Genomic DNA, 17,709 nt, shown 5'->3' with positions numbered 1-17,709 from the left:
GACCCAAAGACACGACTGAATCAGAGGACAAGTTTCTGAGAGTTAACAGCTGTGTGATCAGCAGCTCACAGGACAACAGCTTCAAGCAGCTTCATACTGGTCGTAGTGAGAAAGTCTCAGTTTCAGCTGTGAAGAGAAAACTTCAAGCTGCAGGTTTGACAGGACAAGTTGCAGCAAGAAAGCCCGAATAAGACAAAGAGGCTCGTCTGGGCCATGAAACACCGACACTGGACTACTGAAGACTGCAAGAAGGTTTTATGGGCTGATGGATCAAAATCTGAAACCTTCGGTTCATCACGAAGGATCTTTGTACACCGTCAAGTGGGTGAAAGGACAGTTCCACAGTGTGTGGCATCAACTGTCAAACATGGAGGAGGAAGTGTGATGGTCTGGGGCTGTTTGCTGGATCCAGGGTCAGTGACTTGTACAGAGTGAGAGGCTCCCTGAACCAAAACAGCTACCACAGCATTCATGCAGCACTGTGCAGGACCCTCTGGTATGAGGCTAGTTAGTCAGGGGTTCATCCTACATCAGGATAAAGACCCCAAACAGTCCAAGCTGTGCCAGAACTACCTCAGGAAAAAGAACAAGATGGTGAGCTTGAAAACATGGAGTCCAGCACAGTCTCCAGACTGAAACCCCATCGAGCTGGTTTCAACTGGACAGAAATGTGAAAGCAAAGCAGCTACAAGGTCCACATTTATGGGAACTTCTGCAACAGATATGGGAGAATATTTGATTTCTATTGTAGAAAGAAGCCACGGCTGTGTTCAGCTGTTATATCTGTCAGAGGTGGCTCCTGATGAGTCAAAGTTTTGGTTCATTTTGGTCCATAAATTGATTCCATGATTTTTTTTAACTCCAATTGCTTTTTTGCACAATGCTTTCATTTCAGAGTGCAGTGAGACATTAAACGGAATAATTTTCAATGAAAAGGGATTAAAAAAAATGTGGTTTTTCTAAAAATTTTGACCATTAGTGTATATTACCATGTAATTTTCCATTTCTAAAAATAAACTCTGTAGATGCTAGAATGTTTATTTGTGTGGATTCTGCATGAACTGCTCTAGTCAAGGTTATAAATATTTTTCTGGCTATTCTGTTTCTATTCACATTATGCATGCGTTCCTTGGGCAGTACTATTGGAAGACATAACATAAATTTCCCCTGCTACACAGATGATGCCCAGCTTTTCTGTTTTGTTTTTATATGGGGTGGCTGTAGCTCAGGTTGCAGAGCAGGTCAGCCACTAATCAGAAGGTCGGTGGTTCGATCCCAGGCTGCATCCTGGCTGCATGCCAAATATCCAAGATACTAACCCCATGTTTGCCTACTGGTGGTGGTCAGAGGGCCCGGTGGCGCCTGTGTCCGGCAGCCTCGCCTCTGTCAGTGCGCCCCAGGGCAGCTGTGGCTACAATGTAGCTTGCTATCGCCAGTGTGGGAATGTGTGTGTGAATGGGTGGATGACTGAATGTAGTGTAAAGCGCTTTGGGGTCCTATGGACTAGAAAAGCGCTATACAAATGCAGGCCATTTACCATTTACCATATATTTATTTTTTTGCTTTGAGAAATGGATTTGATGCAATTTGATGCCAGAGTGAGGTCACTGAAGCAGTTAAACAACTCCTTGGTGGCAGAGCCCCTGGGTGGAGGAGGTTCGCCCTGAGAATAATACTGTAATCTTGCTTGAGATGCCTCTACGATGTTGCGTGTTGATCAGACCAGGGTGTTAAATCCCATCTTTATGAAGGGAGACCGGAGAGTGTGCTCCAACTATAGGGGGATCATCTCAGCGTCCCTGGAAATGCCTACACCAGGGTGCTGGAAAGGACAGTCCTTTGTCTTTTCATAATTTTTATGGACAGAATTTCAAGACGTAGCGAAGAGCCAGTAGGCTTCTGCTTGGGTGCTCTCAGAATCTCCTCTCCTTCACTGCAGAGTGTGAACCGTCAGGAATGAGAATCAGCATCTCCGAGTCTGAGGCCATGGTCCTCAGCTGGAAAAGAGTGGAGCGCCCACGTCGGATCATGGATGAGTTGCTGCCCCAATTGGAGGAGTTTAAGTATCTCAGACTCTTGTTCATGAGTGAGAGGAGAACGGAGTGGGAGATTGACAGACGGATTGGTGCTGTGGCTTTAATGATGCAGACGTTGCACTGGTCCATCACAGTGAAGAGAGAGCTGAGCGTAAAAGCGATGCCCTTGATTCATCAGTCGATCTGCCCTCATTTTGGTCACAAAGGTAAAAAAGGTAAAAGTGCCGGAAATGAGCTTTCTCCCAAGAGGGGCTTAGAATAGAAGTCCACATGGAAAGGAGGTGGTTCAGGCATTTGACAAGGATGCCTCCTGGGCGCCTCCTGGGTGAGGTGTTTAGGGCATGTCCAACCAGGAGGAGGCCCAAAGGCAGCCTCAGGACATGCTGGAGAGATTATATCTCTCTGCAGGCCTGGGAACGCCTCAGTGTTCCCCCGGACAAGCTAGAGGAGCTGGCAGGTGAGAGGGAGGTCTGGCCTTCTGTGCTTAGGCTGCTGCCCCTGCGACCCGGCCCCGGATAAGCAGAAGAACATGACTGGATGGTTGAATGAGTCTTCATATAGTTTCCAAATGCACATTGAGTTTTAATGACTTGCAAGTCATGCATTTTGTTTTTAACATCTCAGTTCTTTTGTAAGCTGTGTTGCATATCTCTGAGATACCAGTAACTTTGGCAAAATGGTAGTAAAGCTAAAAAAAAAGAAAATCAAAACCTGATTTGGGAGTCGACACGAATAGATGGGCTAATTGGGTTGACTAAAAGTTGGAAAACAGCGTGGAAACTGATCTAACTAATCTAAGCTTATGGTATCACTCATATGCCACCATGTACTTTTCAAGGGCTATTTTAAAGATGATGGCAGCCAAGTGCAAGATCACACACTTAACATGTCACATCCTGACTGCTGTTATATCGCTGTCACCTCGAGCGGACTAAGAGGAGTTTGCAAGACAGACACCACTTCTGTCTTTCTGCTACGTCTTGAACAGAGATGGGCAGTAACGCGATACTGTAATCCGATTACTTTTTTTGAGTAACGAGTAAAGTAAGGGATTACTATTGAAAAAAAGGTAATTAGATTACTGTTACTTTCCTGTAAGCACGCTGCGTTACTGCGTTACTAAAACCATGATTTTTTTTGTGTCTCATGACTGTGACGTAAGCAAGTGCGACATTCGTGGCAACAGCTGTGTGCAGATCAAAAATGGATAATACAACGAGTGCTGCAGAGAGTATGAGCGTGCAGCGTTTAAAGCGTGGAAGTACTGACCTTACTTTGAGTTTGATTCCTTAAAAACATTAGCGTACAGCGAAAAAAACCCTAAACGTCCGAGCAAGCATAGAGATGAATGTGAAATCCACAGAGAAGCTGCCGTATCCTTCCACTGACCGCTGCGCACACCTGCACCAGGGCAAACCTCCGCCTGCCCCACTCCTGCTTTACAGGTGAAAATAGAGCAACAGGACCGCTGAGTGTTTGACTTTGTTTATTTTCTGCTGTGTTTTACTTGCATCTATTGAGTGAGTGTAAACACAAAAAACTATTTTATTTTATGTGCTGGAAATAGGTTTAAATGTTAAACACATTTCTTCCAGTCAGAGAATGTTGCATATAATTTAATGTTTGCTTGATGCGTAAAGTTAAAAGATTAAAACTAATAAAACAAGTTTTAAAAAGAGACTTTTCCATTTGATTACATTTTATATGATGGATTATGCAGAAAAAATAGAATTGGGCTGAAAGGTCTGTTGCAATATTACCTATTTAGGGGATAAATCATGTTTTAAAAAGTAACTAAGTAACTAATTACTTTTGAAAATTAGTAATCAGTAAAGTAATGGGATTACTTTTTTCAGGACGTAATCAGTAATTAGTTACTGATTACTTTTTTCAAGTAACTTGACCAACACTGGTCATTTCCTTCGTCTTCTTCATGTGAATGAATGTGTGTCCTAACCTTTCCTGCCTTTCATGACACTTTCAACTCTAGAAGGCTTAGTGCTGAAAAGATCACAGCTGTGGAATTAGTGAAAATGCAGCCTTGAACAACTGGGATCAGTAAAGCAACAAGAGGGTCCTTTTTTAACAGGTGGGAGCATGAAAGGCCTCACACACGCTGCATATTCATAAATCTTGGATGTGAACACGAGTCACTCAATACTTGAAGGAAATTTGGCCATTTCCCCTTGCTGTTTGGTGGAATATAGAAAGAAAAGTAAATAAAATAATATATTTAAAGATGTATTACTTCCTTTTATACCTCCTCATCATTTTAGATGAGAAGGTATAAAACATAGATTATTGTGATAAGATTATGGTAGATATTCATCAAGCTAAATGGAGCAAGGTGCAGCTGAAAACAGGCAAAAAGGGTAAACAGATTAGCAACATTAATACAGCATTATTAACCCTTCATGGTTCAGACAATTCACTTTGCATTAGCATACTTTTTTCTTGATGCACTTGTTTGACTTGTGGTCACTAATTTTAGAAAATCTCTATAAAAATATGACATTTTTATTACATACAATGAAAAGACAAGAAACGGTGTGTAGTGTGTTTGAATGTTTGTTGGATTTGGCTGTATGTAGGCACTAGAGTCCATCCCCCTGAGCTTGTAGGTGCTGGATCAGTCCAATCATCTAACTGTGCGAGCACAGAAGAAAGGAGGCTGAATAATACTGTAATTGATTAGGACTTTTATAATGATAAAACATATAAAAATGACTGAAAATATTAATTGATTGATTTTATTTCCCAAAAGGAGACAATTTGATCCTTAGGGAAGTAAAAAGCTGGACTGCACTGGCTTGGAAAAGTCAGTCTTTTTGCCTTTGCTGCAACACTTTCCTCCAGTGCAGCACAAGGACCTGAAAAATGTCTTCTGGTTTTACAGTTTGGAGTAAATCATGACCACTGAAAGATTAATCTGCTGGTAATGCCAATAGAAGGGTATATGAAGGAAATGTTAACACTGTTTTGGGTCTCACAATTGAGCCTAATGTTAAGCAGTAAAACAGAACCAATGTGCGAGATGTTGGAAATGTAAAAACGGGAGTGAGTCAGCCTCAGCATTGTCTTACTCTGTGAGAAAGCCCCCTGAGGAAACACCTTCACTCTGATTAATGCACTACAGCTGCATACCACCTCCCCAGTCTACTGCAGAGGCTGATAAAGGAACATACACACTCCAAACTGCCTCCCTTTCTTGTATCCACATCTCCATATCCACATCCTCTCTTTATGCAAACAAATGAAAAGAACGGCTGGGCATTTCTGTTGCAGACAGCCAGTGCCTCGTTTGCTCGCCCAGTGAATTCAGTAAGAAATCTAAAAGGCTATGAAAATACAGTCATCTGAACGTGCTCAGCACCGGCTGTGGTGGATTTTACTCTTTCAACTTTGGATGACAAAGAATAGGTGTCTTAATCTCTCAACTCACTTGAGGTGCAGAAAAACTATAAATCCAGTCTGATCCTCAGCTGGCAGGATATTTTGACATTACACTGGATTTCTGAAAAGGCCGACTCAAGGGATATAAATATGATGGACAGTGAAGGGAGCTCTAACTGGGATACACATGTCACTCCCTGCTGAGCTCAGTCTGTAGAGGTAATTTATTATAACTCTTTTAGCCACTGTGCCTCACACTTTTGGTTCTATATGTGCAATAATAAGACCTAATGAGATGCTGACATAGGATGCAATGTAATATTTGGCCCATTTATCAAGCCACAGATGTTGCACAAGCTTCACATTTTGTGTAATGTCAAAGTAAAAAGTCCATTGTAGGTGGCCTGCTGTAGTCTAAAGCCTCTATGTTGTGCTTTCCTACAGAGTCACCTCCAAACACAGCGGCTCCCACAGCTTTCAAAATTGCATTAAAATAACTCAGAGACCCCGTTGGATAAATGTCATTGCAGTGTTGAATAGGGCTGAACAGCATCTGTTATGGAGGATTTCAACAAAAACAGTAAAAAATGAGGGTCGGTACGTTTCTTTGCCTGTACCAAGAATTGCATGTGGCTGAATCTTTTATAGGTCAACTCCTACCAAACACAAATCACAATGCACAGTAACTATAACAACACTTGCACAGGTATGGCGATATGGCAGCCTCGCTTCTGTCAGCCTGCCCCAGGGCAGCTGTGGCTACAACTGTAGCTGCCTCCACCAGTGTGTGAATGTGAGAGTGAATGAATAGTGGAGTTATTATTATTATTCCAATTATTATTATTATTACTATTATTACTCTTCTGGCCTGGTTATTGCTTCAAACATGGAAGGAAAGATGAGACATCACCACGGCTTCTATTTGTTGTCTTTGCTGCAGCATTTTTGATTCACCACAAACTGAAAAGACCTCAGAGAGCTTTGGAGAAAAGTCCCAGCAGTCTTCTCATGACACTTTATATTTAGAGGTTTCATTTCATTGTAATAAAAATATAGGTACAATTCTGTCTGTCACCTGCAGGACTGTTATCTGTTTTCAGTAACACTATTCTGAATCACTGAGTCGAGGCCTTTGTCATGTATGTATCCTGATGAAGAGCATTTAAAAAAAGGAAAGTGAAAGAACCAACGTGAACAGAGTGACTCGATTTAGCCCAACTGAACTAAGGCCTTTTGTAACTTTGGAACCCACCTGAGATTCTCCTTATTGGCACCAAATCCAACCTTTTGAAGGCGAACCATTTCTCACTCACCATCGATAACCCCACAGTTTTCCCTTCTCCTCAGGTTAAGAGCCTTGGTGTCATCCTAGACAGTTCACTTTCCTATAAATCTCACATCAATAATCTCACCCGTTCTACCTACTTCCATCTATGCAATATTAACAGATTGCTTCCTTCTCTTTCCACCCAGTCTACGTCCATTCTTGTCCACAGTCTTGTTACCTCCCGTATTGACTACTGCAACTCTCTTCTGCATGGTCTCCCCCAAAAATCCCTCCATCAGCTTCAACTGGTTCAGAACTCTGCTGCTCGCATTATCACCAGAACCCCTCCTACCAGCACATCACCTGTTCTTCAGGAACTTCACTGGCTCACAGTGAAATTCCGGATAATTTTCAGACTTCTTCTGCTCACCTTCAAGGCCCTTCATAACCTTGCTCCTCCTTACCTTTCTGACCTGTTAACCACCACCTGTTCTGCCCGCTCACTTCGTTCTTCTTCTTCTATCCAGCTTGCTGTACCTTCCTTCCGCCTCACCACCATGGGAAGCAGAGCTTTCAGCTGCTCTGCTCCCAGGCTGTGGAGCTCTCTGCCCCCTGAAATAAGAAACACTGGTTCTCCCCCAGTTTAAATCCCAACTCAAAACCCATCTGTTCAAATCTGCATATTCACTGTGAATCCACTGTTTGTCAATTTTATCTTGTGCTTTTGTTTTATTGTTCTTATCTTGCCATTGTTTTACTAGGTGTCTTCTTATTGTAAAGTGTCCTTGGGTGACTTGAAAGGCGCTCATAAATAAAATTTATTATTATTATTATTTAAAGCATTTGTACAGCATATTGAAGAGGAAATCTTCTATTTAAAAAAAAACACTCCCACTGTGGAAGACAAACAAAGCTCTGTTACTGACATTACAGATCTGCACCAAATGTGTCTCTGGGATAAGAGATATCAATAATATTGCTTTATTTGCAAAACACAGTCATCTGCTGGTTTATCTGTAAGGGGAAGGGAAGTGACTAAAAGGAGATGGGACAAAAGAAACACATGGGAGACAGCCAGAGGTTAAAATGAATTACTAATTATTAAATGTATTGGCTGTGTATAAACACAAAGAGAGTGACAATTTTATAAAAACTTGGATAAATATAAACTGGTTCTGAAAAAAGTTTTGATATGTAAAATAAAACAATAATCCTGCAGTTTGAACTTTCATAAACCCATATCCTACACTCAAAAAAATAAGTCATTGGATGAACTCAATTGGACTGATGGCAGGTTTTCCACGTAATACATCTATTTTGGTCCAACCTAATCTACATACATCATGACAATTCAATTAAATTGAGTCAGTAGAACACAATTTCGTAAATACTGCTAAAATGAAAAAAAGTACATTAAAATGATGTGAAAGGTTTTGGTTGGTCCAACTCAATACAATGTCATTCACTTGAGCTAGATTTTCATTGCATTGAAATCATTATTTTGAGTTCAACTAAATCATAATTTTCATTACCAGAAAACTAATTAAAATAATGACAAAATGAATTTGTTTTTACAACTCAGGTTTATTCACTTGAATTAAAAGCAGAAACAGAATATTTTGTAAATAAACATACATGTCACATGGTCAAATCAACCTTAACAAAAATCAAAGTGCTCACAAAAAAGTGCTGACGTACATTTGTAATGAATGTCAAATCTGAATAGCACACACCTCTGTACTACTAGGCAATACTGAAAACAAACTGGAATCTGTAAAATCAGATTTCACTTCAGAATCATTGTATATATTTATAGTGACACTTGCAAATTCACAATGATAACCTACTAAACATTGCAATTCACACCATAGTATGGCAGTCACTGAAGATTTGAAACAACCCAACAATACATAAATACACACACATATACATAAATACACACACACACACATATATATATATATATATATATATATATATATGTGTGTGTGTGTGTGTGTGTGTGTGTGTGTGTGTGTGTGTGTGTGTGTGTGTGTGTGTGTGTGTGTGTGTGTTTTCATGACGAACATTTTTCTGTTACCAAGGGGGAGGTATTTTAATAAAAAAATAATCTTTCAACTTTACTTCTCCAAAACCAATTACATGTAAACATTTACAAGCTTATAAGAACGGGAAGACCAACTTTAAAACACTGGAAGACACAAAACTTGTCAACATTTTTCTATTACCTTTGCAAATCCCAAAAGCAATCAAAAAGAAAATGGTGGTTACAACCATGAAACTTTTTCTGAGCTAAATCCCCAGTCCTTTCATCCATCTATAGTAGTACAGATTAAAGGTCACATCACTCACAACATAACAGCAGACAAAAATAGACAACTTCCATTTGGCCAAAAAAAAGAAAGAAAAAAAGGTCACAGTTTGAACAAAAGATATAAAAAGGCCAAAATCAACTTTTGTGCTGGGTCTTGTTTGCCTAAGCAAACATCTTCATTTTCATTTGCTGCATCTTTGTACTGAGCCTTTGTCCATCCAGATTCATCAAAATCTTCTGACAGAACTCAAAAGTGTACTTGTGGTCATTTGGATAGCTCAGATCAAGTGCATAAATCAGTCCAAAGAGGACGATGAATGCCATGATGACACTACCGAGGTTGTTCATAACTGTAGTACCTTCAATGACAACTCCAACATCCTCTGGCTCCTGAATCCCTTCTCTTCTGATGGTGTAAATACAGTGACAGTTGCTGCAGTGGACCTCAACCGTTCATCCTCAGTGGAGGAGGTCTGAAAAACAGGTTGTTTCAGGTTTAAGGGCTCTGTCACTTGGAAGGGGACATATTATGCAAAACTCAGCTTTTGTATCCTTTTGTGCTGAAACATAGGTCTCTACCGCCTCTATAAACACTCCAAACATAAATAAAACCCGTCAATCTGTTTCCTATCAATAGTTTGGGTTCAGGTATTATGTACCTCCCTTTGGGAGGGGCTTGATATAGAGCAGGAGCTCCTCCAGTGTCTATCAGTGTGTGTGTGTGTGTGGGCTGGGTCAATTTCCCTTATTTCATCACAATTGGGAACCTTTTGAAACAGCTTGTTTTATGCACATTATTCCTGAAACCAGGAGATTGCTGTAATGGCAGTGACACTAGTTAGTGTCTTGATGCAATCTGCTGTGTTCCTTATAATGAAGACTTTTTACTAATTGGCATAATAAACTGAACTCCACTGGAGTGTTTACTTTCTGAAGTGCCTTGAGATGACTGTTGTTGTGATATACCGCTATATAAATAAACTGAATTGAAACACTGACAGAAAATGGATGAATGTTTTGTCCACATTTACTGTGTTTATAGAGGCAGTAGATACCTACATGGCAGCACCAAAAGAATGAACAATTGAATTTTTGCTGAAACTATCCCCTTAAAAAGTGCTCTCCAGTGCAAGTTTCAACAATGACTATTAAGAATAATACATATTTCACAATTATATTGTCTCTTTTGAATATATGAGGATTTTGTGTGCGATGAACCTAACTCAAATTGAATCTAGAAAAGAAGGTGTGATAAGCGTACCAGATACTCCTTGAACAGTAGGTCTGGATCTTCATTAAAGTAGATCACCAGGCTTTTAAGAGTACGCTCCCTCTTTATGTCGATGTCATCATACTAATGCAAGGGTGGAAAAAAAAATGGTGAAAAAAATGGAATTGATTGATTGCATTTAATTGATGGGTTTATCATTAGTACCGACCAAACTACTGATCGCCATGATATCCTTGATCTTTTGGCCCTTTGCTCCTTTGCTCCCCTGAAAATTTTGCATCAGCTTGTCTGTTAAATTGTCCAGCTGAGCCAAGAACTTCGCCTGCAGGGGTTTTGTAGTGATCTGCAGGAACTCTGCATTCACCTGGAAATAAAACATACACAAATATAATAAACTAGAAGTTTAAATACAGACTGCTGAATCAACACACTGAAAGTTGCTAAACATTTGAACCATCAGTGAAGTTTGTCAAGACCTAAACTGTTTTTAGCTGAGTTTAGGAATATATCGCCACCTGTTGCTTTGGCATGTTCCTAGCAGCGTTTTCCTTCATTTTTGCGTTTACCTGTGGACGGGATTATTTTTTAAAACGAAAACGGAAAATCTCCGTTTTCAAAAATACCCGTGTACGTGTGGACGTAGCCGAAATCTTTTATAATAATAAATAGGTTTGAACGTCATGGGAGTGCGCATTGTGCTGCCTGCAGTTACTCTGCACATGGTTCGCTTTTGGTAGCACCCTCAGTAAACTATGTAGTGCTTTTAAAGACACCTCAAAACGATACTTTCTACTAGAAAATGGCATATAATAATAAACACAGAATACCACATTTTTAGATTATAAAAAGAAAACAGTAAGAAAGAAGTTAGCTATAGGACATCATCTTTCATTGAGCACAATGGCTAGCTGCTAATAAGCTAGCACACGCTCCGACTTAAAAGTTGGCAGCTACACAATTTCTCCTCTAAAACAAGGCACTTTTGAAAAGACCTGGCTATATTGTCAAAAAAAAAAATAGTATTCAAGCAGAGAAGAGAATGGTAGCACCACCAAAAGTTCAAAAAACAACTGTTACAAGCTTCTATGATAAATAGCATTATAGATTTAGCTGATAAAGAAATACACAATTGGATATATGGAAAAATAATATGTTACCTTACCTGAAGGTGTAGTTTTATCCAAAAAGTACAGAGAGGCGAAGAGCAGCTGCATTCATTTAGGTGATCCTGAAAGAGCGCAAAATTTTCAAAGAAGGCGGACCGTTGTGTAACTCAGTAACTTTGTGTTCTTGTGACAAAGACTGCTTTGAGAGAAAATAATTTAGGTTCACCACACGAATAATAATTGCAGTAACGCTGGAGTGCTACATTTGCGTTGAATGAGATTAAAAATAATGTTTAAGCTTAAAGAGGGGCTTGAATTGATTTCTTTGAGTTTACAAATACTTAAGTGCAAAAATGTACTCCTCCTACCCCCAGTGCCCCAACAAACTCATTCATTTTGTGTTCAGAATCAGCCTCTGCTGGTTTTGAATAATTTTAGGTTTACACAAAGAAAATCAAATTAATTTGGTATTTTTTAATTGCATTTGTGAACAACTAACATAATTTGCATGTGTTCTTTGAAAGGAGGACCTGAATCTGTTTTTTGAGTGTACTGACAGAAGACAATATGTTTCTTAGTTTAAATATATCAAATGTTTAAAGTCAGAAAACTTTAAGAGAAATAATACATCATTCTGAATCTGATGGCTGGATGCAACAAAATGCTGGGACAGTCAGTCCTACTAAAACAAAACAGCTGGAAACAGTTGTGGGTGTACATGAGTATAAAAAGAGGATCTTAGAGAAGAGCTTCTCAGAAATAAAAATGGGCCGAACTTCACCGGTCATCAAAAATAAATCTACAAATCCAATGATTTAACATAGAATTAGAGTCTCATTTGCAAAAATGTAACTCATGTTCTTCAAGTGTCGAAATGCATAGAAATCAATACAAAAGAAATTTTGTTCCTCTAACACAGTTCTATAACTATACCTTACATTTATTAAAAAAAAGGTAAATACACAGTTCAAAGTGTGGCAGACGAAGCTTCCATGACAGCCTTCTATCTAAATGATTACTCTCGGTGCACTGTGTACTCTGCAGTCCGTATGCTCTCTAAAAAAATGTCCTCTGGGAAAAGCTTTAGTGCCAATGAGGTTTTGGCACAACTCTGACAGTGAAAGAGACCTGGAGGAGACTGTGTCAGAGGATCATGTTGAGGAGGACACTGATTTTGAGGAATTCTCATCTGATGAGAACGAGAGTGTTGACCCTCCTGTTGTCTCTCAGCCACCAGCAGAAACAGTCCCCTCCAATGATGTGGTCCCTTTCCCAACTCCAAAAACAGGATAAACTGAGTGAGGCTAATATTATGAGAATGGTTCCAGACCCCACCAATCAGCCATGTTGAGGACATCAAGTCATCACTTTAGCTCTCCTTGACACCATCGATGTACTTTGAATGACAAACTTAGAGATGCTTTATGGGGACAGCTGGAAATACTTGGATGTAACTGAAGCTTACATTGGCTGGCTCATTTTGGAAGGAGTTTACAAGTCAAAAGGTGAAGCAACATAAGCCTTTGGAGACTAGAAGGGCAATATTTCCAGCCACCATGTCTCTCAAGACCTTCCAAGTTTTGTCCCAGGTTATACGCTTTGATGACGAGGAAACAAGGCAGGTCCGACAAGAACGTGACAAACTTGTGGCACAAGTGGGTACAGTGTTTACCCCTGCGGTACAATTCAGACCCCCATGACTGTGGACAAATCCTTGGTTTCGTGGCTGCTGTCCATTTCGTATGCCGAGCAAACCTGCCAAATATGGCATCAGAACGTGGGCAGCATGTGATGCACAGTCCAGCTTTGCCTGGAATATGCAATTTACATAGGCAAGTTTGACCTGATGGGGGCGCTAGAGAAAAGGGCACGCCGTCACCAAAAACCAATAGGGTTCATCCACTTGTGGTCATTAATGCTGTCAGTTATTATGAAAAGATTTGAATGCAAACTTTTCAAGATACATTTATTCTAAATTAAACGTTTGGCCTGATGGTGGCGCTAGAGTTTCATTATCAATGGGGCTATTTATGTAGTCCAAAAATAAACAAAGTGCCTGACACAAACACTTGGTCAACAGTTGTATGTTTACCATTGTCTGGAGGCAAATATCCCTCAGGGTGAAATGGGTTGGTAATATTTGAGGAGAATAGGACGGTTAACAACACGTGCAACTCTGCAGCCGTTCATGTAGGTACATTCAAACTCTGTAAGTCTCTGTGGTTTGTGGTTCCTCTTTGGATCCACAATCAGGACACATAGAGCTGAGCTAATTTTTATAGAGTACAAAACCAACGTCTGAGTGAAAACACAAGTCCATCTCACTATAGAAGCACTCTAGAATAAGATCAACCGCACTCTGCAGGAGCTCAAACCACTCCTACCTTCCCCTATTTTTACAGAAGAGCCACCTTGATTGGACAAGACTCAGTTGTAAAGCTGCATCTAAAGCAGGGGTGTCCAACTCTAGGCCGGTGTCCTGCTGGTTTTAGATCTCACCCTGGGTCAACACACCTGAATCACATGATTAGTTCATTACCAGGCCTCTGGAGAACTACAAGACATGTTGAGGAGGTAATTTAGCCATTTAAATCAGCTGTGCTGGATCAAGGACACATCTAAAACCTGCAGGACACCGGCCCTCGAGGACTGGAGTTGGGCACTAAAGGGTCACTCTGAAAATGTCCACATTTTAAACAGAGAAGACAGATAGTTTGAAAGAGGAGTGAAAAAGGTCATCGATGTCACTCAACACTCAAGTCAGGACACCAATATTCATTCACAACGACAATAAAAAGAATACAGCTAAGAGTTACTGGACAGGTGGGCATCACAGACATACATGTTTATAAGAACACGGAAACTGTCTCAGCTGTCCAAGCTGAGTATAACAGAGGAAAAAGTCTACTTTAGTTTCTACATGAATTTTGCATAATTTCTATGTAAATATTTTAAATCATACATATGTATGTATAAGTCATTATATAGTCATTATCTACATGGAGTTTACCTGCTGTAAGAAGACTACACTGCATTTAACTTCAACAAAACAGTGGGATTTATGTGACTTATTATAACATTCTTTCCGGCACTCAGGGGACGGTAGCAAGGATAGCGAGTCTTTACTCCAAAAAGTCCAGTACAAATATTTTATCTGCTAACAGTCTGACTATGCAGCAAAAGCCAGTTAGTTATAGTAAGGTAACTTTACCAAACATTAAATGATGCTGCACAGAGAATTCAATTTAAACACAGGCTTATCACGCATTTAAAACTTGCCTTTTTGTCCTTCGGGAGGGGAAATGAGCCTAAAATGGTGACAGTGCAATCGCTGTAATGCTCTGTATCCTACACAGACCATCACCAGTCTGAGAACTGGGAACTCTAAAGTGGACATGAGACACTACACTATGGAGCCCGACTCTTAAAAACTGACATAGACTTGTGAAGGTGGGATTAAGAAATAAGTCCTTAAAGTTATCAGAGCATGTTTAGGGCCATCTTGTGCCAGCACACAACATAACGTCATTGGTTAGTTGGTTGCGGCTAACTGACTTACATTGGTTTAAGTTAGGTAACTGGTGACAGAACTGATAACTCAGATGAAAATAATGAGAACAAAACTAAAAATCAGTCTGTGTGTGTGTGGGGGGGTGTCCACTTTTGTAGCGTCTCTGGCTGCAACATTGAGTTTTATGTTAACAAACCAAGGATGTGCTATCCAGCTTCACTCTCTATCTCTCAAGCCATAAGTGGTTTCTCACTGTTTGGCCAGCTGCCCTGAAACAGGTAAATCCACCTGTAAGCTGTAATGTGTTTGTAAATGAGGACTATGTGCAGGAGATCCTGTTTGAATCACCAGACTGACAATCTGGAGTCCGACACTCTGAGTTCCCCTCGTCCGCCCGGCTGTGATGAACTGCACAAACCAGATGTGATCAGGACTATTTTATGCAGTAAAACAGTCTCATTTGCCAAGAACACTCAAACAGTTTATCACATAGTATCAGACTATTATATACATATGGTATGTATATATTAGTCTATACTAATCCATATCTTTATATGTCTGTGTGTGTGTGTGTGTGTGTGTGTGTGTGTGTGTGTGTGTGTGTGTGTGTGTTTTGCATGGAAGTGCTTAATAGTCCTTAATAATTTGAGATTAGCTCCCAACTGTGCACCAAAGAAGGATTGTGAGATTATCCCTCTCTTCAGCACTTTTTAATCTACAGCGTACTCAAGGGCTCAGACTAAATTTAGCATGGAACTGTCAAAGATATGAGCCAGACACACAACTTGATGTGTTTCACTGTCCTTTCAGAGTCTACAACAGATCTACAGCCCCTGATCTTCATTGACTCCGAGTTACACACTGTGCTTTTAGAATCCCGTCCACAGACGATGCTGCAGAGCCTGAATTGTTGAAGTGCTCGGCTGGTACCATTAGCACACCTACTCCAAATCACAAGTACTCCTTCAAACAAGAGCGTGTGGAAAATCAGCTAACGTAGAAGTCTTCCACTCAAACCTCATGCTTTTTAAAAAATATTTAATCAAACAGTGCTCTTGGTTAACACAGCAACGTGGACTCTAAGCCATTTGACAAGAATTTTTGCATTTCCTCTTTCTTTGGAAAAGAAAAAAGAAAGAAGAAAGGAAACGTGTGGTTATTTCAACCACTGTGTGCTGACTGTCAGGAGACCTCACTGGCTGAGCCCTAGAAATCAAATTTGCAAAGAAATCAAATACCGTAATTGTCGGGCTATAAGCCGCTACTTTTTGCACAAGCTTTGAACCCTGCGGCTTTTAGTCAGGTGCGGCTTTTCTATGGATTGTCCATGATTTTTGTCATATCGTAAGAGGATTTGTTTTGTTTGTTCCGCTGTTGTACGGCACTACGTTGCCTGGCGGGGAAGGATCGGGGTTCAAGAGTGGTATGTTAGTCACATGTCCGTCCGCCAGGCAACGTAGTGCCGTACGAAGTAGCGTGAAAAACAAACTTCAAAGTAGCGCTACGCGTTCAGTGGGAGGCGTGGATGATGAGCGGCGATAAACTTGCGAAAAGCAAGTTATGCCCAACTCCACCGGTGGATTCTGACAGCGTGGAAAAGTGCGAAAACATCCACGATCACCAACGGATTTTGAAGGGCTGGACTGCTGCATGATGGAGAGGAGGACACCGCCACGGCCCTTCTGAGGGTGTTCGACTCTGACAACGAGGATTTCTTTTGTTTTGAAAGTGACAACGAAGGAAAGAAGCTGAGAGTGGATGACGAAGCCATCCTGAGCCTGTTCGTATCCGACACTGGAGGAGAGGACTTTGGTGGTTTTAGTGGCAGGAAGATGGTGGTGAATGACTGACTTTTCTTCTTGTTAAAGCCGTGTCACTGCACCTGAGCATAAAAGGTAGTCCGAATCTATTTTTCTGGTGTGCTGTAGGTTACTGTTATGTACTACATTTGTTACTCATTTATGAAGCACAGCACATGTGCAAATATGTACCCATAACTTGTTTTTCAAAATATTAATAAAAGGGGTGTGTCTCCAAACAGCCATCTCTTTCCTGACAATTCCCTTTGTGCATATTCTCTTACATATGATAAGTCAACATTGAAACACCTGCGGCTTTTGGTCAGGTGCGGCTAATGTATGTACAAAACAGGATTTTCCCCTGATTTTAGCTTGTGCGGCTAATATTCAGGTGCGCTTTGTAGTCCGGGAAATACGGTAAGTAATAAATGAATAGGTAAAAGGTAATCGGCAATTAGAATCTGGAAAAGAAAATCAGACAACCTGACCAGGACCACCAAAAGACAGGTGTTGATTAGCTAATCACAGGCATACAAATGTGCAAGCATCACTTAAAGTATGTAAGCAACAGTCGTGGGTAACTGGTCAGAAGAATCTGTTGACAGCTTGTGCAGGTGATCCTCACCAAGCTGCTGACCACACTGCATATGTTTCACCTCTGTTACAGAGTTCACACATACATGTGGGAGATTCATTATATTTTGGTCATAAACTCAGACAACAACTATCCTCCTCTATCTTTACATGACTTTCACCCAATAATGAAACTGCAGAAGTATCATATCTCAATAAAGACCATTCTAAAGTTTTTATCGACCTTAAGCAAACTGTCAGTGTTTGACAGGTTTGAGGTTTCTACCTGTGCTTTCTCTCTCTGCTCTCTCAGGTGGAGAGGGGGGCTGTGTTCTGCCCACAGGTGGAACTGCCCTTCCCAGGCTCGCACTCTTGCACCTGCAGTGCATCCTCTCATAATGACTGTGCATTTATGAATCCACCATGGTGCTAATTTGGCTCGCTCATTAGTGCTTATTGCTGAGTTATTTGTCCCATAA

The 17,709-nt window shown here is 40.5% G+C and overlaps 1 protein-coding gene and 1 long non-coding RNA gene across 2 annotated transcripts in view; both read right to left on the bottom strand.

Moving 5' to 3' along the window:
- Positions 1–17,709, bottom strand: part of nlgn4xa (neuroligin 4 X-linked a) — a 134,291-nt gene that overhangs the window by 98,679 nt on the left and 17,903 nt on the right. The window lies entirely within an intron of this gene.
- LOC146642952 (uncharacterized) lies at positions 8,791–10,856 on the bottom strand. Its single transcript, XR_014909570.1, has 3 exons — positions 10,450–10,856; positions 10,272–10,364; positions 8,791–9,483 (listed from the first exon to the last, which is right to left on the bottom strand). It is a non-coding gene; the product is annotated as an uncharacterized LOC146642952 (long non-coding RNA).

This window comes from Rhamphochromis longiceps, linkage group LG23, assembly GCF_057381845.1.
Source record: "Rhamphochromis longiceps isolate RC_006_pf linkage group LG23, R_longiceps_female_GT1.1, whole genome shotgun sequence".
Lineage (NCBI taxonomy): Eukaryota > Metazoa > Chordata > Actinopteri > Cichliformes > Cichlidae > Rhamphochromis > Rhamphochromis longiceps.
The sequence above is the reverse complement of the archived record's forward strand: the minus strand, read 5'-3'. Positions and strand labels throughout refer to the sequence as shown.